The following is a 25,100-nucleotide window of genomic DNA, read 5'->3' as shown; positions in this document are numbered from 1 at the left end:
GGTTGCAAAGTAGAGATGTACGATAATATCGGACTGCCGATTTTATCGGCCGATAAATGCTTTAAAATGAAATATCGGAAATTATTGGTATCAGTTTCAAAAAGTACATTTTATGACTTTTTAAAACACCGCTGTACAGAGTGGTATGCCATCTTTAAGTTGAAGTGGATTGGTAAATGTTAATTTTTTTTTTATAGCTAATTTTGTATGTTTACACCGAAAAAATAGTGCATTTTGGTATTTAGTATTTGGTATTGGTGTTTGGTATTTATATTTTAATCTATTAAGACCATGATTAATTAAGTGGAGTGATGCGGACACGTTTGTTACTGGATACTTTATTTGAATTTAATTATATTTGTTTATAGAGATGTCCGATAATATCAGACTGCCGATATTATCGGCCGATAAATGCTTTAAAATGAAATATCGGAAATTATCGGTATCAGTTTCAAAAAGTACATTTTATGACTTTTTAAAACACTGCTGTACGGAGTGGTGTGCCATCTTTAAGTTGAAGTGGATTGGTAAATGGTTTGTTTTTTTTAGCTAATTTTGTATGTTTACACCTAAAAAATAGTGCATTTTGGTATTTAGTATTTGGTATTGGTGTTTGGTATTTATATTTTAATCTATTAAGATCATGATTAATTAAGTGGAGTGATGCGGACACGTTTGTTACTGGATACTTTATTTGAATTTAGTTATATTTGTTTATAGAGATGTCCGATAATATCAGACTGCCGATTTTATCGGCCGATAAATGCTTTAAAATGAAATATCGGAAATTATCGGTATCGGTTTCAAGAAGTAAAATGTATGACTTTTTAAAACGCCGCTGTACGGAGTGGTATGCCGTCTTTAAGTTGAAGTGGATTGGTAAATGTTTTTTGGTTTTTTTTTAGCTAATTTTGTATGTTTACACCGAAAAAATAGTGCATTTTGGTATTTGGTATTTGGTATTTATATTTTAATCTATTAAGATCATGATTAATTAAGTGGAGTGATGTGGACACGTTTGTTACTGGATACTTTATTTGAATTTATTTATATTTGTTTATAGAGATGTCCGATATCAGACTACCGATATTATCGTCGATAAATGCTTAAAAATGTAATATCGGAAAGTATCGGTATCGGTTTCAAAATTATCGGTATCGGTTTCAAAATGTAAATTTTATGACTTTTTAAAACACCGCTGTACGGAGTGGTATACCGTCTTTAAGTTGAAGTGGATTGGTAAATGTTTTTTGTTTTTCTTTTAGCTAATTTTGTATGTTTACACCTAAAAAATAGTGCATTTTGGTATTTAGTATTTGGTATTGGTATTTGGTATTTATATTTTAATCTATTAAGATCATGATTAATTAAGTGGAGTGATGCGGACACGTTCGTTACTGGATACTTTATTTGAATGTAATTATATTTGTTTATAGAGATGTCCGATGATATCAGACTGCCGATATTATCGGCCGATAAATGCTTTAAAATGAAATATCGGAAATTATCGGTATCAGTTTCAAAAAGTAAATTTTATGACTTTTTAAAACACCGCTGTACGGAGTGGTATGCCATCTTTAAGTTGAAGTGGATTGGTAAATGTTAATTTTTTTTTTTTTAAGCTAATTTTGTATGTTTACACCGAAAAAATAGTGCATTTTGGTATTTAGTATTTGGTATTGGTGTTTGGTATTTATATTTTAATCTATTAAGATCATGATTAATTAAGTGGAGTGATGCGGACACATTTGTTACTGGATACTTTATAAGAATTTAATTATATTTGTTTATAGAGATGTCCGATAATATCAGACTGCCGATATTATCGGCCGATAAATGCTTTAAAATGAAATATCGGAAATTATCGGTATCAGTTTCAAAAAGTACATTTTATGACTTTTTAAAACACTGCTGTACGGAGTGGTGTGCCATCTTTAAGTTGAAGTGGATTGGTAAATGGTTTGTTTTTTTTAGCTAATTTTGTATGTTTACACCTAAAAAATAGTGCATTTTGGTATTTAGTATTTGGTATTGGTGTTTGGTATTTATATTTTAATCTATTAAGATCATGATTAATTAAGTGGAGTGATGCGGACACGTTTGTTACTGGATACTTTATTTGAATGTAATTATATTTGTTTATAGAGATGTCCGATAATATCAGACTGCCGATATTATCGGCCGATAAATGCTTTAAAATGAAATATCGGAAATTATCGGTATCTGTTTTAAAAAGTTAAATTTATGACTTTTTAAAACGCCGCTGTACGGAGTGGTATGCCGTCTTTAAGTTGAAGTGGATTGGTAAATGTTTTTTTTTTTTTTTTTAACTAATTTTGTATGTTTACACCGAAAAAATTGTGCATTTTGGTATTTAATATTTGGTATTGGTGTTTGGTATTTATATTTTAATATATTAAGATCATGATTAATTAAGTGGAGTGATGCGGACACGTTTGTTACTGGATACTTTATTTGAATGTAATTATATTTGTTTATAGAGATGTCCGATAATATCAAACTGCCGATATTATCGGCCGATAAAGGCTTTAAAATGAAATATCGGAAATTATCGGTATCGGTTTCAAAAAGTAAAATTTATGACTTTTTAAAACACCGCTGTACGGAGTGGTATGCCATCTTTAAGTTGAAGTGGATTGGTAAATGTTTTGTTTTTTTTAGCTAATTTTGTATGTTTACACCGAAAATATAGTGCATTTTGGTGTTTAGTGTTTGGTATTTATATTTTAATCTATTAACATCATGATTAATTAAGTGGAGTGATGCGGACACGTTTGTTACTGGATACTTTATTTGAATTTAATTATATTTGTTTATAGAGATGTCCGATAATATCAGACTGCCGATATTATCGGTCGATGAATGCTTAAAAATGTAATATCGGAAATTATCGGTATCTGTTTCAAAATGATCGGTATCGGTTTCAAAAAGTAAAATTTATGACTTTTTAAAACGCCACTGTACGGAGTGGTACACGGACGTAGGGAGAAGTACAGAGCGCCAATAAACCTTAAAGGCACTGTCTTTGCGTGCCGGCCCAGTCACATAATATCTACGGCTTTTCACACACACAAGTGAATGCAATGCATACTTGGTCAACAGCCATACAGGTCACACTGAGGGTGGCCGCATTAACAACTTTAACACTGTTAAAAATATGCGCCGCACTGTGAACTAACACCAAACAAGAATGACAAACACATTTCGGGAGAACATCCGCACCGTAACACAACATAAACACAACAGAACAAATACCCAGAACCCCTCGCAGCACTAAATCTGAGGAAAAACTCAACCCAATGGGATAACAATGAGAATCCTTGGAGGGTATCGCAGATGTAACATAATAGTGAGAGTCCAGTCCATAGTGGATCTAACATAATAGTGAGAGTCCAGTCCATAGTGGATCTAACATAATAGTGAGAGTCCAGTCCATAGTGGATCTAACATAATAGTGAGAGTCCAGTCCATAGTGGATCTAACATAATAGTGAGAGTCCAGTCCATAGTGGATCTAACATAATAGTGAGAGTCCAGTCCATAGTGGATCTAACATAATAGTGAGAGTCCAGTCCATAGTGGATCTAACATAATAGTGTGAGAGTCCAGTCCATAGTGGATCTAACAGAATAGTGAGAGTCTAGTCATTAGGGGATCTAACATAATATTGTGAGAGTCTAGTCCATAGTGGATCTAACATAATAGTGTGAGAGTCCAGTCCATACAGGATCTAACATAATAGTGTGAGAGTTTAGTCCATAGTGGATCTAACATAATATTGTGAGAGTCTCGTCCATAGTGGATCTAACATAATAGAGAGAGTCCAGTCCATAGTGGATCTAACATAATAGTGAGAGTCCAGTCCATACTGGATCTAACATAATAGTGTGAGAGTTTAGTCCATAGTGGATCTAACATAATATTGTGAGAGTCTCGTCCATAGTGGATCTAACATAATAGTGAGAGTCCAGTCCAGAGTGGATCTAACATAATATTGTGAGAGTCCAGTCCATAGTGGATCCAACATAATAGTGAGAGGCCAGTCCATAGTGGATCTAACATAATACTGAGAGTCCAGTCCATAGTGGATCTAACATAATAGTGTGAGAGTCCAGTACATAGTGGATCTAACATTATAGTGAGAGTCCAGTCCATAGTGGATCTAACATAATAGTGAGAGTCCAGTCCATAGTGGATCTAACATTATAGTGAGAGTCCAGTCCATAGTGGATCCAACATAATAGTGAGAGTCCAGTCCATAGTGGATCTAACATTATAGTGAGAGTCCAGTCCATAGTGGATCTAACATAATAGTGAGAGTCCAGTCCATAGTGGATCTAACATAATAGTGAGAGTCCAGTCCATAGGGGATTTAACATAATAGTGAGAGTCCAGTCCATAGTGGATCTAACATAATAGTGAGAGAGTCCAGTCCATAGTGGATCTAACATAATAGTGAGAGGCCAGTCCATAGTGGATCTAACATAATACTGAGAGTCCAGTCCATAGTGGATCTAACATAATAGTGTGAGAGTCCAGTCCATACTGGATCTAACATAATAGTGTGAGAGTTTAGTCCATAGTGGATCTAACATAATATTGTGAGAGTCTCGTCCATAGTGGATCTAACATAATAGAGAGAGTCCAGTCCATAGTGGATCTAACATAATAGTGAGAGTCCGGTCCATACTGGATCTAACATAATAGTGTGAGAGTTTAGTCCATAGTGGATCTAACATAATATTGTGAGAGTCTCGTCCATAGTGGATCTAACATAATAGTGAGAGTCCAGTCCATAGTGGATCTAACATAATATTGTGAGAGTCCAGTCCATAGTGGATCCAACATAATAGTGAGAGGCCAGTCCATAGTGGATCTAACATAATACTGAGAGTCCAGTCCATAGTGGATCTAACATAATAGTGTGAGAGTCCAGTACATAGTGGATCTAACATTATAGTGAGAGTCCAGTCCATAGTGGATCTAACATAATAGTGAGAGTCCAGTCCATAGTGGATCTAACATTATAGTGAGAGTCCAGTCCATAGTGGATCCAACATAATAGTGAGAGTCCAGTCCATAGTGGATCTAACATTATAGTGAGAGTCCAGTCCATAGTGGATCTAACATAATAGTGAGAGTCCAGTCCATAGTGGATCTAACATAATAGTGAGAGTACAGTCCATAGTGGATTTAACATAATAGTGAGAGTCCAGTCCATAGTGGATCTAACATAATAGTGAGAGAGTCCAGTCCATAGTGGATCTAACATAATAGTGAGAGTCCAGTCCATAGTGGATCTAACATAATATTGTGAGAGTCCAGTCCATAGTGGATCCAACATAATAGTGAGAGGCCAGTCCATAGTGGATCTAACATAATAGTGAGAGTCCAGTCCATAGTGGATCTAACATAATAGTGAGAGTCCAGTCCATAGTGGATTTAACATAGTAGTGAGAGTCCAGTCCATAGTGGATCTAACATAATAGTGAGAGAGTCCAGTCCATAGTGGATCTAACATAATATTGTGAGAGTCCAGTCCATAGTGGATCCAACATAATAGTGAGAGTCCAGTCCATAGTGGATCTAACATAATAGTGAGAGTCCAGTCCATAGTGGATCTAACATTATAGTGAGAGTCCAGTCCATAGTGGATCTAACATAATAGTGAGAGTCCAGTCCATAGTGGATTTAACATAATAGTGAGAGTCCAGTCCATAGTGGATCTAACATAATAGTGAGAGAGTCCAGTCCATAGTGGATCTAACATAATATTGTGAGAGTCCAGTCCATAGTGGATCTAGCATAATATTGTGAGAGTCCAGTCCATAGTGGATCTAACATAATAGTGAGAGTCCAGTCCATAGTGGATCTAACATAATAGTGAGAGTCCAGTCCATAGTGGATTTAACATAATAGTGAGAGTCCAGTCCATAGTGGATCTAACATAATATTGTGAGAGTCCAGTCCATAGTGGATCTAGCATAATATTGTGAGAGTCCAGTCCATAGTGGATCTAACATAATAGTGAGAGTCCAGTCCATAGTGGATCTAACATAATAGTGTGAGAGTCCAGTCCATAGTGGATCTAACATAATAGTGAGAGTCCAGTCCATAGTGGATCTAGCATAATGGTGAGAGTCCAGTCCATAGTGGATCTAATATAATAGTGTGAGAGTCCAGTCCATAGTGGATCTAACATAATAGTGTGAGAGTCCAGTCCATATTGGATCTAACATAATAGTGAGAGTCCAGTCCATAGTGGATCTAATATAATAGTGTGAGAGTCCAGTTCATAGTGGATCTAACATAATAGTGTGAGAGTCCAGTCCATATTGGATCTAACATAATAGTGAGAGTCCAGTCCATAGTGGATCTAATATAATAGTGTGAGAGTCCAGTCCATAGTGGATCTAACATAATAGTGTGAGAGTCCAGTCCATAATGGATCTAACATAATAGTGAGAGTCCAGTCCATAGTGGATCTAGCATAATAGTGAGAGAGTCCAGTCCATAGTGGATCTAACATTATAGTGAGAGTCCAGTCCATAGTGGATCTAACATAATAGTGAGAGTCCAGTCCATAGTGGATCTAACATAATAGTGAGCGAGTCCAGTCCACAGTGGATCTAACATAATAGTGAGAGTCCAGTCCATAGTGGATCTAACATAATAGTGAGAGTCCAGTCCATAGTGGATCCAACATAATAGTGAGAGTCCAGTCCATAGTGGATCTAACATAATAGTGAGGGTTCAGTCCATAGTGGATCTAACATAATAGTGAGAATCCAGTCCATAGTGGATCTAACATAATAGTGAGAGTCCAGTCCATAGTGGATCCAACATAATAGTATGAGAGTCCAGTCCATAGTGGATCTAACATAATAGTGAGAGTCCAGTCCATAGTGGATCTAACATAATAGTGAGAGTCCAGTCCATAGTGGATCTAGCATAATAGTGAGAGAGTCCAGTCCATAGTGGATCTAACATTATAGTGAGAGTCCAGTCCATAGTGGATCTAACATAATAGTGAGAGTCCAGTCCATAGTGGATCTAACATAATAGTGAGCGAGTCCAGTCCACAGTGGATCTAACATAATAGTGAGAGTCCAGTCCATAGTGGATCTAACATAATAGTGAGAGTCCAGTCCATAGTGGATCCAACATAATAGTGAGAGTCCAGTCCATAGTGGATCTAACATAATAGTGAGAGTTCAGTCCATAGTGGATCTAACATAATAGTGAGAATCCAGTCCATAGTGGATCTAACATAATAGTGAGAGTCCAGTCCATAGTGGATCCAACATAATAGTATGAGAGTCCAGTCCATAGTGGATCTAACATAATAGTGAGAGTCCAGTCCATAGTGGATCTAACATAATAGTGAGAGTCCAGTCCATAGTGGATCTAACATAATAGTGTGAGAGTCCAGTCCATAGTGGAGCTAACATAATAGTGAGAGTCCAGTCCATAGTGGATCTAACATAATAGTGAGAGTCCAGTCCATAGTGGATCTAGCATAATAGTGAGAGAGTCCAGTCCATAGTGGATCTAACATTATAGTGAGAGTCCAGTCCATAGTGGATCTAACATAATAGTGAGAGTCCAGTCCATAGTGGATCTAACATAATAGTGAGCGAGTCCAGTCCACAGTGGATCTAACATAATAGTGAGAGTCCAGTCCATAGTGGATCTAACATAATAGTGAGAGTCCAGTCCATAGTGGATCCAACATAATAGTGAGAGTCCAGTCCATAGTGGATCTAACATAATAGTGAGAGTTCAGTCCATAGTGGATCTAACATAATAGTGAGAATCCAGTCCATAGTGGATCTAACATAATAGTGAGAGTCCAGTCCATAGTGGATCCAACATAATAGTATGAGAGTCCAGTCCATAGTGGATCTAACATAATAGTGAGAGTCCAGTCCATAGTGGATCTAACATAATAGTGAGAGTCCAGTCCATAGTGGATCTAACATAATAGTGTGAGAGTCCAGTCCATAGTGGAGCTAACATAATAGTGAGAGTCCAGTCCATAGTGGATCTAACATAATAGTGTGAGAGTCCAGTCCATAGTGGATCTAACATAATAGTGAGAGTCCAGTCCATAGTGGATCTAACAATAGTGTGAGAGTCCAGTCCATAGTGGATCTAACATAATAGTGTGAGAGTCCAGTCCATAGTGGATCTAACATAATAGTGAGAGTCCAGTCCATAGTGGATCTAACATAATAGTGAGAGTCCAGTCCATAGTGGATCTAACATAATAGTGTGAGAGTCCAGTCCATAGTGGATCTAACATAATAGTGTGAGAGTCCAGTCCATAGTGGATCTAACATAATAGTGAGAGTCCAGTCCATAGTGGATCTAACATAATAGTGAGAGTCCAGTCCATAGTGGATCTAACATAATAGTGTGAGAGTCCAGTCCATAGTGGAGCTAACATAATAGTGAGAGTCCAGTCCATAGTGGATCTAACATAATAGTGTGAGAGTCCAGTCCATAGTGGATCTAACATAATAGTGAGAGTCCAGTCCATAGTGGATCTAACAATAGTGTGAGAGTCCAGTCCATAGTGGATCTAACATAATAGTGTGAGAGTCCAGTCCATAGTGGATCTAACATAATAGTGAGAGTCCAGTCCATAGTGGATCTAACATAATAGTGAGAGTCCAGTCCATAGTGGATCTAACATAATAGTGTGAGAGTCCAGTCCATAGTGGATCTAACATAATAGTGTGAGAGTCCAGTCCATAGTGGATCTAACATAATATTGTGAGAGTCTCGTCCATAGTGGATCTAACATAATAGAGAGAGTCCAGTCCATAGTGGATCTAACATAATAGTGAGAGTCCAGTCCATACTGGATCTAACATAATAGTGTGAGAGTTTAGTCCATAGTGGATCTAACATAATATTGTGAGAGTCTCGTCCATAGTGGATCTAACATAATAGTGAGAGTCCAGTCCATAGTGGATCTAACATAATATTGTGAGAGTCCAGTCCATAGTGGATCCAACATAATAGTGAGAGGCCAGTCCATAGTGGATCTAACATAATACTGAGAGTCCAGTCCATAGTGGATCTAACATAATAGTGTGAGAGTCCAGTACATAGTGGATCTAACATTATAGTGAGAGTCCAGTCCATAGTGGATCTAACATAATAGTGAGAGTCCAGTCCATAGTGGATCTAACATTATAGTGAGAGTCCAGTCCATAGTGGATCCAACATAATAGTGAGAGTCCAGTCCATAGTGGATCTAACATTATAGTGAGAGTCCAGTCCATAGTGGATCTAACATAATAGTGAGAGTCCAGTCCATAGTGGATCTAACATAATAGTGAGAGTCCAGTCCATAGGGGATTTAACATAATAGTGAGAGTCCAGTCCATAGTGGATCTAACATAATAGTGAGAGAGTCCAGTCCATAGTGGATCTAACATAATAGTGAGAGTCCAGTCCATAGTGGATCTAACATAATATTGTGAGAGTCCAGTCCATAGTGGATCCAACATAATAGTGAGAGGCCAGTCCATAGTGGATCTAACATAATACTGAGAGTCCAGTCCATAGTGGATCTAACATAATAGTGTGAGAGTCCAGTCCATACTGGATCTAACATAATAGTGTGAGAGTTTAGTCCATAGTGGATCTAACATAATATTGTGAGAGTCTCGTCCATAGTGGATCTAACATAATAGAGAGAGTCCAGTCCATAGTGGATCTAACATAATAGTGAGAGTCCGGTCCATACTGGATCTAACATAATAGTGTGAGAGTTTAGTCCATAGTGGATCTAACATAATATTGTGAGAGTCTCGTCCATAGTGGATCTAACATAATAGTGAGAGTCCAGTCCATAGTGGATCTAACATAATATTGTGAGAGTCCAGTCCATAGTGGATCCAACATAATAGTGAGAGGCCAGTCCATAGTGGATCTAACATAATACTGAGAGTCCAGTCCATAGTGGATCTAACATAATAGTGTGAGAGTCCAGTACATAGTGGATCTAACATTATAGTGAGAGTCCAGTCCATAGTGGATCTAACATAATAGTGAGAGTCCAGTCCATAGTGGATCTAACATTATAGTGAGAGTCCAGTCCATAGTGGATCCAACATAATAGTGAGAGTCCAGTCCATAGTGGATCTAACATTATAGTGAGAGTCCAGTCCATAGTGGATCTAACATAATAGTGAGAGTCCAGTCCATAGTGGATCTAACATAATAGTGAGAGTACAGTCCATAGTGGATTTAACATAATAGTGAGAGTCCAGTCCATAGTGGATCTAACATAATAGTGAGAGAGTCCAGTCCATAGTGGATCTAACATAATAGTGAGAGTCCAGTCCATAGTGGATCTAACATAATATTGTGAGAGTCCAGTCCATAGTGGATCCAACATAATAGTGAGAGGCCAGTCCATAGTGGATCTAACATAATAGTGAGAGTCCAGTCCATAGTGGATCTAACATAATAGTGAGAGTCCAGTCCATAGTGGATTTAACATAGTAGTGAGAGTCCAGTCCATAGTGGATCTAACATAATAGTGAGAGAGTCCAGTCCATAGTGGATCTAACATAATATTGTGAGAGTCCAGTCCATAGTGGATCCAACATAATAGTGAGAGTCCAGTCCATAGTGGATCTAACATAATAGTGAGAGTCCAGTCCATAGTGGATCTAACATTATAGTGAGAGTCCAGTCCATAGTGGATCTAACATAATAGTGAGAGTCCAGTCCATAGTGGATCTAACATAATAGTGAGAGTCCAGTCCATAGTGGATTTAACATAATAGTGAGAGTCCAGTCCATAGTGGATCTAACATAATATTGTGAGAGTCCAGTCCATAGTGGATCTAGCATAATATTGTGAGAGTCCAGTCCATAGTGGATCTAACATAATAGTGAGAGTCCAGTCCATAGTGGATCTAACATAATAGTGTGAGAGTCCAGTCCATAGTGGATCTAACATAATAGTGAGAGTCCAGTCCATAGTGGATCTAGCATAATGGTGAGAGTCCAGTCCATAGTGGATCTAATATAATAGTGTGAGAGTCCAGTCCATAGTGGATCTAACATAATAGTGTGAGAGTCCAGTCCATATTGGATCTAACATAATAGTGAGAGTCCAGTCCATAGTGGATCTAATATAATAGTGTGAGAGTCCAGTTCATAGTGGATCTAACATAATAGTGTGAGAGTCCAGTCCATATTGGATCTAACATAATAGTGAGAGTCCAGTCCATAGTGGATCTAATATAATAGTGTGAGAGTCCAGTCCATAGTGGATCTAACATAATAGTGTGAGAGTCCAGTCCATAATGGATCTAACATAATAGTGGGAGTCCAGTCCATAGTGGATCTAGCATAATAGTGAGAGAGTCCAGTCCATAGTGGATCTAACATTATAGTGAGAGTCCAGTCCATAGTGGATCTAACATAATAGTGAGAGTCCAGTCCATAGTGGATCTAACATAATAGTGAGCGAGTCCAGTCCACAGTGGATCTAACATAATAGTGAGAGTCCAGTCCATAGTGGATCTAACATAATAGTGAGAGTCCAGTCCATAGTGGATCCAACATAATAGTGAGAGTCCAGTCCATAGTGGATCTAACATAATAGTGAGGGTTCAGTCCATAGTGGATCTAACATAATAGTGAGAATCCAGTCCATAGTGGATCTAACATAATAGTGAGAGTCCAGTCCATAGTGGATCCAACATAATAGTATGAGAGTCCAGTCCATAGTGGATCTAACATAATAGTGAGAGTCCAGTCCATAGTGGATCTAACATAATAGTGAGAGTCCAGTCCATAGTGGATCTAGCATAATAGTGAGAGAGTCCAGTCCATAGTGGATCTAACATTATAGTGAGAGTCCAGTCCATAGTGGATCTAACATAATAGTGAGAGTCCAGTCCATAGTGGATCTAACATAATAGTGAGCGAGTCCAGTCCACAGTGGATCTAACATAATAGTGAGAGTCCAGTCCATAGTGGATCTAACATAATAGTGAGAGTCCAGTCCATAGTGGATCCAACATAATAGTGAGAGTCCAGTCCATAGTGGATCTAACATAATAGTGAGAGTTCAGTCCATAGTGGATCTAACATAATAGTGAGAATCCAGTCCATAGTGGATCTAACATAATAGTGAGAGTCCAGTCCATAGTGGATCCAACATAATAGTATGAGAGTCCAGTCCATAGTGGATCTAACATAATAGTGAGAGTCCAGTCCATAGTGGATCTAACATAATAGTGAGAGTCCAGTCCATAGTGGATCTAACATAATAGTGTGAGAGTCCAGTCCATAGTGGAGCTAACATAATAGTGAGAGTCCAGTCCATAGTGGATCTAACATAATAGTGTGAGAGTCCAGTCCATAGTGGATCTAACATAATAGTGAGAGTCCAGTCCATAGTGGATCTAACAATAGTGTGAGAGTCCAGTCCATAGTGGATCTAACATAATAGTGTGAGAGTCCAGTCCATAGTGGATCTAACATAATAGTGAGAGTCCAGTCCATAGTGGATCTAACATAATAGTGAGAGTCCAGTCCATAGTGGATCTAACATAATAGTGTGAGAGTCCAGTCCATAGTGGATCTAACATAATAGTGTGAGAGTCCAGTCCATAGTGGATCTAACATAATAGTGAGAGTCCAGTCCATAGTGGATCTAACATAATAGTGAGAGTCCAGTCCATAGTGGATCTAACATAATAGTGAGAGTCCAGTCCATAGTGGATCTAACATAATAGTAAGAGTCCAGTCCATAGTGGATCTAACATAATAGTGAGAGTCCAGTCCATAGTGGATCTAACATAATAGTGAGAGTCCAGTCCATAGTGGATCTAACATAATAGTGAGAATCCAGTCCATAGTGGATCTAACATAATAGTGAGAGTCCAGTCCATAGTGGATCCAACATAATAGTATGAGAGTCCAGTCCATAGTGGATCTAACATAATAGTGAGAGTCCAGTCCATAGTGGATCTAACATAATAGTGAGAGTCCAGTCCATAGTGGATCTAGCATAATAGTGAGAGAGTCCAGTCCATAGTGGATCTAACATTATAGTGAGAGTCCAGTCCATAGTGGATCTAACATAATAGTGAGAGTCCAGTCCATAGTGGATCTAACATAATAGTGAGCGAGTCCAGTCCACAGTGGATCTAACATAATAGTGAGAGTCCAGTCCATAGTGGATCTAACATAATAGTGAGAGTCCAGTCCATAGTGGATCCAACATAATAGTGAGAGTCCAGTCCATAGTGGATCTAACATAATAGTGAGAGTTCAGTCCATAGTGGATCTAACATAATAGTGAGAATCCAGTCCATAGTGGATCTAACATAATAGTGAGAGTCCAGTCCATAGTGGATCCAACATAATAGTATGAGAGTCCAGTCCATAGTGGATCTAACATAATAGTGAGAGTCCAGTCCATAGTGGATCTAACATAATAGTGAGAGTCCAGTCCATAGTGGATCTAACATAATAGTGTGAGAGTCCAGTCCATAATGGAGCTAACATAATAGTGAGAGTCCAGTCCATAGTGGATCTAACATAATAGTGTGAGAGTCCAGTCCATAGTGGATCTAACATAATAGTGAGAGTCCAGTCCATAGTGGATCTAACAATAGTGTGAGAGTCCAGTCCATAGTGGATCTAACATAATAGTGTGAGAGTCCAGTCCATAGTGGATCTAACATAATAGTGAGAGTCCAGTCCATAGTGGATCTAACATAATAGTGAGAGTCCAGTCCATAGTGGATCTAACATAATAGTGTGAGAGTCCAGTCCATAGTGGATCTAACATAATAGTGTGAGAGTCCAGTCCATAGTGGATCTAACATAATAGTGAGAGTCCAGTCCATAGTGGATCTAACATAATAGTGAGAGTCCAGTCCATAGTGGATCTAACATAATAGTGAGAGTCCAGTCCATAGTGGATCTAACATAATAGTAAGAGTCCAGTCCATAGTGGATCTAACATAATAGTGAGAGTCCAGTCCATAGTGGATCTAACATAATAGTGAGAGTCCAGTCCATAGTGGATCTAACATAATAGTCAGAGTCCAGTCCATAGTGGATCCAACATAATAGTGAGAGTCCAGTCCATAGTGGATCCAACATAATAGTAAGAGTCCAGTCCATAGTGGATCTAACATAATAGTGAGAGTCCAGTCCATAGTGGATCTAACATAATAGTGTGAGAGTCCAGTCCATAGTGGATCTAACATAATAGTGTGAGAGTCCAGTCCATAGTGGATCTAACATAATATTGTGAGAGTCTCGTCCATAGTGGATCTAACATAATAGAGAGAGTCCAGTCCATAGTGGATCTAACATAATAGTGAGAGTCCAGTCCATAGTGGAGCTAACATAATAGTGAGAGTCCAGTCCATAGTGGATCTAACATAATAGTGTGAGAGTCCAGTCCATAGTGGATCTAACATAATAGTGAGAGTCCAGTCCATAGTGGATCTAACAATAGTGTGAGAGTCCAGTCCATAGTGGATCTAACATAATAGTGAGAGTCCAGTCCATAGTGGATCTAACAATAGTGTGAGAGTCCAGTCCATAGTGGATCTAACATAATAGTGTGAGAGTCCAGTCCATAGTGGATCTAACATAATAGTGAGAGTCCAGTCCATAGTGGATCTAACATAATAGTGAGAGTCCAGTCCATAGTGGATCTAACATAATAGTGTGAGAGTCCAGTCCATAGTGGATCTAACATAATAGTGTGAGAGTCCAGTCCATAGTGGATCTAACATAATAGTGAGAGTCCAGTCCATAGTGGATCTAACATAATAGTGAGAGTCCAGTCCATAGTGGATCTAACATAATAGTGAGAGTCCAGTCCATAGTGGATCTAACATAATAGTAAGAGTCCAGTCCATAGTGGATCTAGCATAATGGTGAGAGTCCAGTCCATAGTGGATCTAATATAATAGTGTGAGAGTCCAGTCCATAGTGGATCTAACATAATAGTGTGAGAGTCCAGTCCATATTGGATCTAACATAATAGTGAGAGTCCAGTCCATAGTGGATCTAATATAATAGTGTGAGAGTCCAGTCCATAGTGGATCTAACATAATAGTGTGAGAGTCCAGTCCATATTGGATCTAACATAATAGTGAGAGTCCAGTCCATAGTGGATCTAATATAATAGTGTGAGAGTCCAGTCCATAGTGGATCTAACATAATAGTGTGAGAGTCCAGTCCATAATGGATCTAACATAATAGTGAGAGTCCAGTCCATAGTGGATCTAGCATAATAGTGAGAGAGTCCAGTCCATAGTGGATCTAACATTATAGTGAGAGTCCAGTCCATAGTGGATCTAACATAATAGTGAGAGTCCAGTCCATAGTGGATCTAACATAATAGTGAGCGAGTCCAGTCCACAGTGGATCTAACATAATAGTGAGAGTCCAGTCCATAGTGGATCTAACATAATAGTGAGAGTCCAGTCCATAGTGGATCCAACATAATAGTGAGAGTCCAGTCCATAGTGGATCTAACATAATAGTGAGGGTTCAGTCCATAGTGGATCTAACATAATAGTGAGAATCCAGTCCATAGTGGATCTAACATAATAGTGAGAGTCCAGTCCATAGTGGATCCAACATAATAGTATGAGAGTCCAGTCCATAGTGGATCTAACATAATAGTGAGAGTCCAGTCCATAGTGGATCTAACATAATAGTGAGAGTCCAGTCCATAGTGGATCTAGCATAATAGTGAGAGAGTCCAGTCCATAGTGGATCTAACATTATAGTGAGAGTCCAGTCCATAGTGGATCTAACATAATAGTGAGAGTCCAGTCCATAGTGGATCTAACATAATAGTGAGCGAGTCCAGTCCACAGTGGATCTAACATAATAGTGAGAGTCCAGTCCATAGTGGATCTAACATAATAGTGAGAGTCCAGTCCATAGTGGATCCAACATAATAGTGAGAGTCCAGTCCATAGTGGATCTAACATAATAGTGAGAGTTCAGTCCATAGTGGATCTAACATAATAGTGAGAATCCAGTCCATAGTGGATCTAACATAATAGTGAGAGTCCAGTCCATAGTGGATCCAACATAATAGTATGAGAGTCCAGTCCATAGTGGATCTAACATAATAGTGAGAGTCCAGTCCATAGTGGATCTAACATAATAGTGAGAGTCCAGTCCATAGTGGATCTAACATAATAGTGTGAGAGTCCAGTCCATAGTGGATCTAACATAATAGTGAGAGTCCAGTCCATAGTGGATCTAACATAATAGTGTGAGAGTCCAGTCCATAGTGGATCTAACATAATAGTGAGAGTCCAGTCCATAGTGGATCTAACAATAGTGTGAGAGTCCAGTCCATAGTGGATCTAACATAATAGTGTGAGAGTCCAGTCCATAGTGGATCTAACATAATAGTGAGAGTCCAGTCCATAGTGGATCTAACATAATAGTGAGAGTCCAGTCCATAGTGGATCTAACATAATAGTGTGAGAGTCCAGTCCATAGTGGATCTAACATAATAGTGTGAGAGTCCAGTCCATAGTGGATCTAACATAATAGTGAGAGTCCAGTCCATAGTGGATCTAACATAATAGTGAGAGTCCAGTCCATAGTGGATCTAACATAATAGTAAGAGTCCAGTCCATAGTGGTGCCAGCAGGAGACCATCCCGAGCGGAGACAAGTCAGTAGCGCAGAGACGTCCCCAACCGATGCACAGACGAGTTTTGGGTTGCCGACCTCTGGTTTAGGCTATTATATGCTAAATCCTAATATTTAGTAATTGCTTTTCTTTTTGCAATGTGCCAAGGATCCATTGATAAATGAGCTGTGAGCTGAAAATGACCCCTGGTCGGCAAGTTGAACTCGACTGTTGTACATCAAGTCTTCTGAAACAAAAAAAAAATCAATAACCCAAAGCTCTTTTATTCCGATAAAGTTTCCTTTTATTCCCCCAACAAGCGCAAAAGACGTGCTACATTCCTCCCAGCTTGTTGTGATGCGCTTCAAGGTGAAGCCCACGCCGTCATTAAGAGGATCACATTCGGATTTTACTTGGAAATTGCCATATTTCATAGTTCAACAGCTAATTAAGTTTCATTGTCAGACATCCGCTCCAAACATTGCATTCACTGTCCAAGGTTGTCGGCGTTGTATAACATGCTTTCATTGGGCGATTAGCTGCAGAGTTTTTAATTGAGTACAGGCGCTGGTGTTTAAAGGGCCAAATAAAGCAGACTTACAAGGTCGTCTGACGGCAGCGATAACCTCCCTGGCAGAGGATCTCTGTCATTTCATCAATAATATCAACCCAAAACAAGTTTCACTGGCAGATGCTGAATAAACTCTACACCGCCTTCCAGCGCAAATCACGACTTTTACCTCTCGGCTTGTTTGCCCTGCAGCTCCTCCACGAGGCTCATGGGTAATACATGAAGGAGCCGTTTTTGAAGCAACGAGCGCCGTCGTTGTTCTTGTAGGTTTGTGCTAATTCCAGATTAGATTAGATTTGTTGTTTAGCCTTCCTTCTGTAGGATTCGGTTTTCACTTTAGTGGTCAATTGTAGGGAATATGTACTGTACTGTGCAATCTACTAACACAAGTTTCAATCAATCAATCAATGGAAAATATTATGGGATTGGCGTTATTAGAATTGCGATCTGGTCTTTGTCGGACCCTTCTGGACTTATTACTGACAAAAACACAATGTATCACCCAATTGTCTTATTCTGACTGAAAGACTGGACTTCCTTCTATTCTGGGGGAAAACACGAGTCCCTTCTTGGACCAGAACTCATGTTGACCCAAGCGGTATTTTAAATTCGGAACCAATCAAAACAATCTCAGTTATGATAGACCTGAATGGCGGAGCCAAGTCTGCAGCCCAGTTCTAGTCATGTGAAACGCATGAAGCCCTTTGCACAAAGTAAAAACTGCTATTATTTTTACGCCGGAGTTTGAGGTTTATATGTCGGATTGATTTGAAATTGATCTCACAGCTGTAATTTCATTGATTGATTGAAACTTTTATCAGTAGATTGCACAGTACAGTACATATTCCGTACAATTGACCACTAAATGGTAACACCCCAATAAGTTTTTCAACTTGTTTAAGTCGGGGTCCACGTTAATCAATTCATGGTAAGATTGATGGCTGTCTACAGCTTGCTTTTAAACCGGATACAAGTTTAATAGCATCATTATTATTTCTGTAGCAGCAACTTTGGGGTGTTTTGACGAATCGCCAGGAAATTTAGTACACGCCTTTAGGCGTCCGACATATAAGTATATAAGATTGGTTGGAAAACATGGCTGCCATTAAGGACTTCTTTGTAAGTCATTCAGTACGTTTCTGTCAGAGTTTGTAGTTGATGAACCCCAAGATGCAGAGATGACGGCAGGCATTGAGTGAGAAAACATGATTTAATTAAACACTATGGCAAAACAACAAACAAAAGGGTAACAACAAAAGGCGCGCACAAGGCGGAGAACAACTTGGCAATGAACTCAAATAGCACAGAGGCTAACTGTGGACAAGAAACAAAAACACTTACTGTGACACGAAGGAACTAGGACATGAGCAGAGTGAAACAAAAGTAGACAGAGCTACAACGACAAGTAGTAAGACAGGTAGTGGTGACAATGACAATGACAATAATCCAGCCCTGACTGGAGGGGAAGGCAGGCTTAAATAGCAGCTGGCTGATTGACACCAGGTGTGGCCAGGTGCCAATCAGCCACAGCTGAGGGGACACAGCACTCAGGGAGACAAACAGGAAACAGAACCAAAACAAGAGCGCTGACAGGAAATACTACACACACAGAAGAAAAACTAAAACACAACCGAACTGTCAGGGGCAAGCCTGACAGTTTCCATGCACAAAATTAGTCTGAGTTCTCAAATAGTTTGTGTCCGAATAAGCTTTCTACAACACATGGAAACACCTTAATCTGATTGTGTTTGGCTTTTTTTAAAATTTGATTAACACGGGTTGGATATAATTTCTCTCTGTGGGAGTCCAACTCATCCGTCTTTACTACTTTATTCACTGGGAAAGAAGAACAAGCCGGTTGGGGCGTACTGTTTACACCACAGGTGTCAAACTCAATAATGATAATTATTTGTAAAAATCACTTAACATTGAGCAAACAACCTCAAAATGCTACAGTATATTAAAAAAAAAATAATAATAAAAAAATAAATAAAAATTAAAACTAGAACAAGCACGCATATATCTAAAAAAAATGATTTTTTTAAAAAGAAGGGTTTTTAAGCCTTTTTTAAAAGCATCCACAGTCTGTGGTGCCCTCAGGTGGTCAGGGAGAGCGTTCCACAGACTGCGGATGCTCCCGTTGTTCGTAGCTTTGTCCTCGGAGGTTGGAGGAGGTTAGTCTGTCCGGAGCGGTGGTGTCGTGTGGAGGATTTGGGGGTGAGCAGTTCTTTGAGGTAGAGGGCGGCATTTCCAAACTCAAGGCCTGGGGGCCAGATTTGGCCCGCCACATTATTTTATATGGACTGTGAAAGCCTGGAAATAATATGCGTCAATGAAGTACTTTATTTTTTCTTACTATTAGGTTTTTTTTCTATTTTGACAAAAAAAAATATTAAATAACATTATCCAATAATTCAACATGTATTATCCTATCCCAGGGGTCGGCAACCCAAAATGTTGAAAGAGCCATATTGGACCAAAAATACAAAAACAAATCTGTCTGGAGCCGCAAAAAATTAAAAGCCATATTACATACAGATAGTGTGTCATGAGATATAAATTGAATTAAGAGGACTTAAAGGAAACTAAATGACCCCAAATATAGCTACAAATGAGGCATAATGATGCAATAAGTACATATAGCTAGCCTAAGTAGCATGTTAGCGTCGATTAGCTTGCAGTCATGCAGTGACCAAATATGTCTGATTAGCACTCCACACAAGTCAATAACATCAACAAAACTCACCTTTGTGGATTCATGCACAACGTTAAAAGCTTGGTGGACAAAATGAGACAGAAAAAGAAGTGGCATAAAACACGTCCTAGAAAGTCGGAGAAAGTTATACATGTAAACAAATTATGGTGAGTTCAAAGACCGCCAAAATGAGTAGGACAAAACGGCGCTCGCCAACTACTCGAATCAGTGAAGCATGTTTAATATAAACAGTGTGCTTTGTAACAATTAGGGAGGCTTGTGTCATGTTTGTCCTCCTACAGAAACCATATTAAAACAAAAAATAGATTTTTTTTCCCCTCATCTTTTTCCATTTTTCATACATTTTTTTTAAAAATCTCCAGAGAGCCACTAGGGCGGCGCTAAAGAGCCGCATGCGGCTCTAGAGCCGCATGCGGCTCTAGAGCCGCGGGTTGCCGACCCCTGTCCTATCCTAAACAGGATTGCATTATCCATCAAATTGCATACTGTAAAATTCACAATTGATTTTATGGTACAAAAAAACAACAACTGGCAGCTCAATCTCCAGAAATGTAGGTACAAATAAACTGTGATACTGTTTTTCCATTTACAGTAGCACAATATAAAACAAAACAAAATAACAACTAGAGATTTTATGGTTAAAAAAAACTGGCAGCTCAGTTGCCAGAATGTTTTCCGTAAAAGTAAACGGACATACCCGTTTTTCCATTTCCAGTAATACGCCGTCAAAACAACAACCAATGTTGAAATAACAAAAGAAAACTGGCAAACTAACTTGCCAGAATTGTACCGTAAAAATAATCAAAGATACAGTTTTTCTATTTAGTCTGTAAACACAACAACCAAAGATTTTATGCTAAAAAAAACATAAACTGACAGCTCAGTTGCCAGAATTTTAGTGTAAAAAAACGTTTGTACATATATACATACATACATATACAATCACAAGGCTTCTTTCAGGAACCAAAACCTGCGGAATACCACAGAACTCAGCAAACACATTTGGGACCTCAAAGACAATAATGTTGAATATTCAATAACATGGCAAATTCTTGCATCCAGCACACCTTACAATAGTGGTAATAAAAGATGCAACCTATGCTTGAAAGAAAAACTGTTTATTATTTACCGACCAGACCTGTCATCCCTCAACAAGCGCAGCGAAATTGTAACAGCATGCCGCCATAGACGGAAACACCTCCTAGGTAACACATGAGCCAATCACCACGCCCCTACACCAGCCTGTACCCACCCACTCTGTGCCCTATATAATCCATGGTATGTGAATGCTCCCATTAAAATCTCCTGATGATTGAGGGACCCCCCCTCATGAAACAGGCCTGTAGAGATGAAATAGTCTTGTGATTTTTTTCCCACACATACATACATACATATACATGTATATACAGTCGCGATCAAAAGTTTACATACACTTGTAAAGAACATGATGTCATGGCTGTCTTGAGTTTCCAATCATTTCTACAACTCTTATTTTTTTTGTGATAGAGTGATTGGAGCACATACTTGTTGGTCACAAAAAACATTCATGAAGTTTGGTTCCTTAATGAATTTATTATGGGTCTACTGAAAATGTGAGCAAATGTGCTGGGTCAAAAGTATACATACAGCAATGTTAATATTTGCTTACATGTCCCTTGGCAAGTTTCACTGCAATAAGGCGCTTTTGGTAGCCATCCACAAGCTTCTGCTTGAATTTTTGACCACTCCTCTTGACAAAATTGATGCAGTTCAGCTAAATGTGTTGGTTTTCTGACATGGACTTGTTTCTTCAGCATTGTCTTCATGTTTAAGTCAGGACTTTGGTAAGGCCATTCCAAACCCTTCATTCTAGCCTGATTTAGCCATTCCTTTACCACTTTTGACTCATTGTCCTGTTGGAACACCCAACTGCGCCCAAGACCCAACCTCCGGGCTGATGATTTTAGGTTGTCCTGAAGAATTTGGAGGTAATCCTCCTTTTTCTTTGTCCCGTTTACTCTCTGTAAAGCACCAGTTCCATTGGCAGCAAAACAGGCCCAGAGCGTAATACTACCACCACCATGCTTGACGGTAAGCATAGTGTTCCTGGGATTAAAGGCCTTATCTTTTCTCCTCCAAACATATTGCTGGGTATTGTGGCCAAACAGCTCAATTCTTGTTTCATCTGACCACAGAACTTTCCTCCAGAAGGTCTTATCTTTGTCCATGTGAAACTTGCCAAGGGACATGTAACTAAATATTAACATTGCTGTATGTATACTTTTGACCCACATTTTCAGTAGACCCATAATAAATTCATAAAAGAACCAAACTTCATGAATGTTTTTTGTGACCAACAAATATGTGCTCCAATCGCTCTATCACAAAAAATATAAGAGTTGTAGAAATTATTGGAAACTCAAGACAGCCATGACATTATGTTCTTTACAAGTAGGGATGATGTTCGAAACCGGTTCTCTTGGTTGTTTGATAAGAAAAGAACCGTTCGATAAGAAAGGAACCGATTCCATGGACTCAAATCCCTTTTTGAGAACCGGTTCCCGTTACCGAGGCCACTATAGTAAAGAAAAAGAGTTGGTTCTTTATTCTAATCCCTGGGAACGAATCCCGTCCCAGAAGAAATGCCCTGTGGGACATCATTTCCTGTGATGCAGCAAAAATAATGGACCGGAAAAAAACGCCTCAAGGCATGGCTATTCACCTATAGTGATCACAGAGACAGGTTGTTTTTGTGTTACTGTACATTTTTGTTTTTCTGAAAAATCCCACTTAATATACTTTGGGTAACAACAGTCAATATTTATTTATTTTATTTTTTAGGGGGTTAACAGTCAATATTTATTTATTTATTTTATTTTATTTTTTCCTCATAAAATAAAAGTGAGCTTTTGTTAAACCAAATATTGTGTTTTTTTCCATATACAACAACCTATCTGGATTCTATAAGAGAATCGATAAGGAATCTGTTCGATAAGAGGATTCGATAATGGGCTCGAACTGGATAATTTGTTATCAAACATCATCCCTATTTACAAGTGTATGTAAACTTTTGACCACGACTGTATCTATGTGTGAAAATAATACGACTAATTTAGTGCATGGAAACATATTTTGTAAATATTCAATGCTAGCTGGTCTTCTCCGTTATACGGAGATCCATTAACAATTCACAGAGCGCCGTTTCCGCGGTAACAAAATGAGTTGTGGCCATCAAACGTGTGACATGCTCGACCGAGACACGTGTCTTCAGATCTTCCCCCGCAGCGGTGGTGTGCGAGGATAACGACATTAAGTCTTTACCGGCAGCTGATTCCTTCTTTGAGGCCGAGTCATGTGACCCGGCCCAAACCCCCGACACACACCACAACACACACGGTCGTCATGTGAGCGCTCTCGCTTCCCAGAGGAAGTCGATTGGGCTGGCGTGGAGCCGACCTTTGAGTGCGAGCTCTCCCAACAGAAGCGTCTCTATGCTGGCCAGCTGGCGACACAATAAGCCAGTTCCAGCTCACACCTCCAGGTTAACTCTTAACGGGCCTGCTTCTGACACCTCCTTACTACTGCACCAAATATCATGTGGCACGCGTCAGGGAATGACCCCCTCGCCACTTCCCCACTTTTCTAAAAGTTTCATTGCCTCCTCCAGGAAGTTACGTAGTCCTTGTTATTTATTATTATTATTATTTCATTTTTATTTTATTTTATTTTTATTTTTATTTTTATTTTTATTTTTATTTTTATTTTTATTTTTATTTTTATTTTTATTTTTATTTTATTTTTATTGTATTATATTTTTATTATATTATTATTATATTGTATATTATATTTATATTATAAAAATATAATTATAAACAATAATAATAAAAAATAATAAAATAAAAAAAAGAATAATAATAAAAATATACAAAAAATAAAAAGAATAAAAAAATATATTATAAAAAATATTATTTTATATTATTTTATTATTTTAATTTTCCTGAGAGTTTATAAAAAATAATTAAAAAAAAAAATAATAATAAAAATACACAAGAAATAAAAAATATAAAAAAATATATTATAAAAAATATTATTTTATATTATTTTATTAATTTAATTTTCCTGAGGGAACTCTCCTGAAGGAATCAATAAAGTACTATCTATCTATCTATCTATCTATCTATCTATCTATCTATCTATCTATCTATCTATCTATCTATCTATCTATCCATTAGTTAGTTAGCAAAATAACCAAAAAAGTTACCGCGCAGATTTTCCTGAAACTTTACCATTCCATACCATACGGCAAAAATAATATCACCATTATTTGGATTGAAATTTTAAACACAATTACTTCATAATATTTAAAAAAGGCTTAAAAACCCTCTTTTTAAAAACATTTTTTTTAGATATATGCGTGCTAATTCTAGTTTTTTTTTTCATTTATTTTTATCTTTTTAATTTTTTTAATACACTATAGCACTTTGAGGTTGTTTGCTCAATGTAAAGTGCTTTTTTGCAAATAAAATCTATTATTATTATTATTATTAAAATCTACTGTATTTTCCGTACTATAGAGCCGCATCCACAACATTTTTGGGAAAAAATATTGTGTTGCCATATATAAGGCGCATTGGACTCTAAGCCGCAGTTGTATATGTTGTAAATTGAGTTATTTACACAGATTTTGTAAATGTTTATTTACATACCTCAATTGTTTCCAAACGGTGTCTATAAAACGGCAGTAAAACGGCTGATCAAACAAAACAGAAGTCATCGTCGCTAGCTCTCCAATCAGCTAAAAAAGACTCAATAACTCCACAAACAATACAAAAAGAATGTCATTGTAAGTTAATAATACTCACACAGACACCCTGTAAACATGTTGGCATATTAGCTAATGCTAACGACGCTAGCTAAACTGAAACAATACAAAAATAATGCTATTGTAAGTTAATAATACTAACACCGACACCCTGTAAATATGTTGGCATATTAGCTAATGCTAATACATTACGACGGCACGTACACATGTGCATGAAAACTCTCCTACAGACATCACACATGGGAGGGCTTAGTAAGTCAGAATTGTTTTAGTTATATTGGAAAACTTACAGACGTTGCTTGGAGTGATGAATGAAGAATTCGTACC

General features: G+C 38.0%; 1 protein-coding gene across 3 annotated transcripts in view; it reads left to right on the top strand.

Moving 5' to 3' along the window:
• Positions 1-25,100, top strand: part of LOC133608457 (uncharacterized) — a 444,769-nt gene that overhangs the window by 277,693 nt on the left and 141,976 nt on the right. The window lies entirely within an intron of this gene.

The sequence above is a fragment of the Nerophis lumbriciformis genome, linkage group LG06, assembly GCF_033978685.3.
Source record: "Nerophis lumbriciformis linkage group LG06, RoL_Nlum_v2.1, whole genome shotgun sequence".
Taxonomy (NCBI): Eukaryota; Metazoa; Chordata; class Actinopteri; order Syngnathiformes; family Syngnathidae; genus Nerophis; species Nerophis lumbriciformis.
The sequence above is the reverse complement of the archived record's forward strand: the minus strand, read 5'-3'. Positions and strand labels throughout refer to the sequence as shown.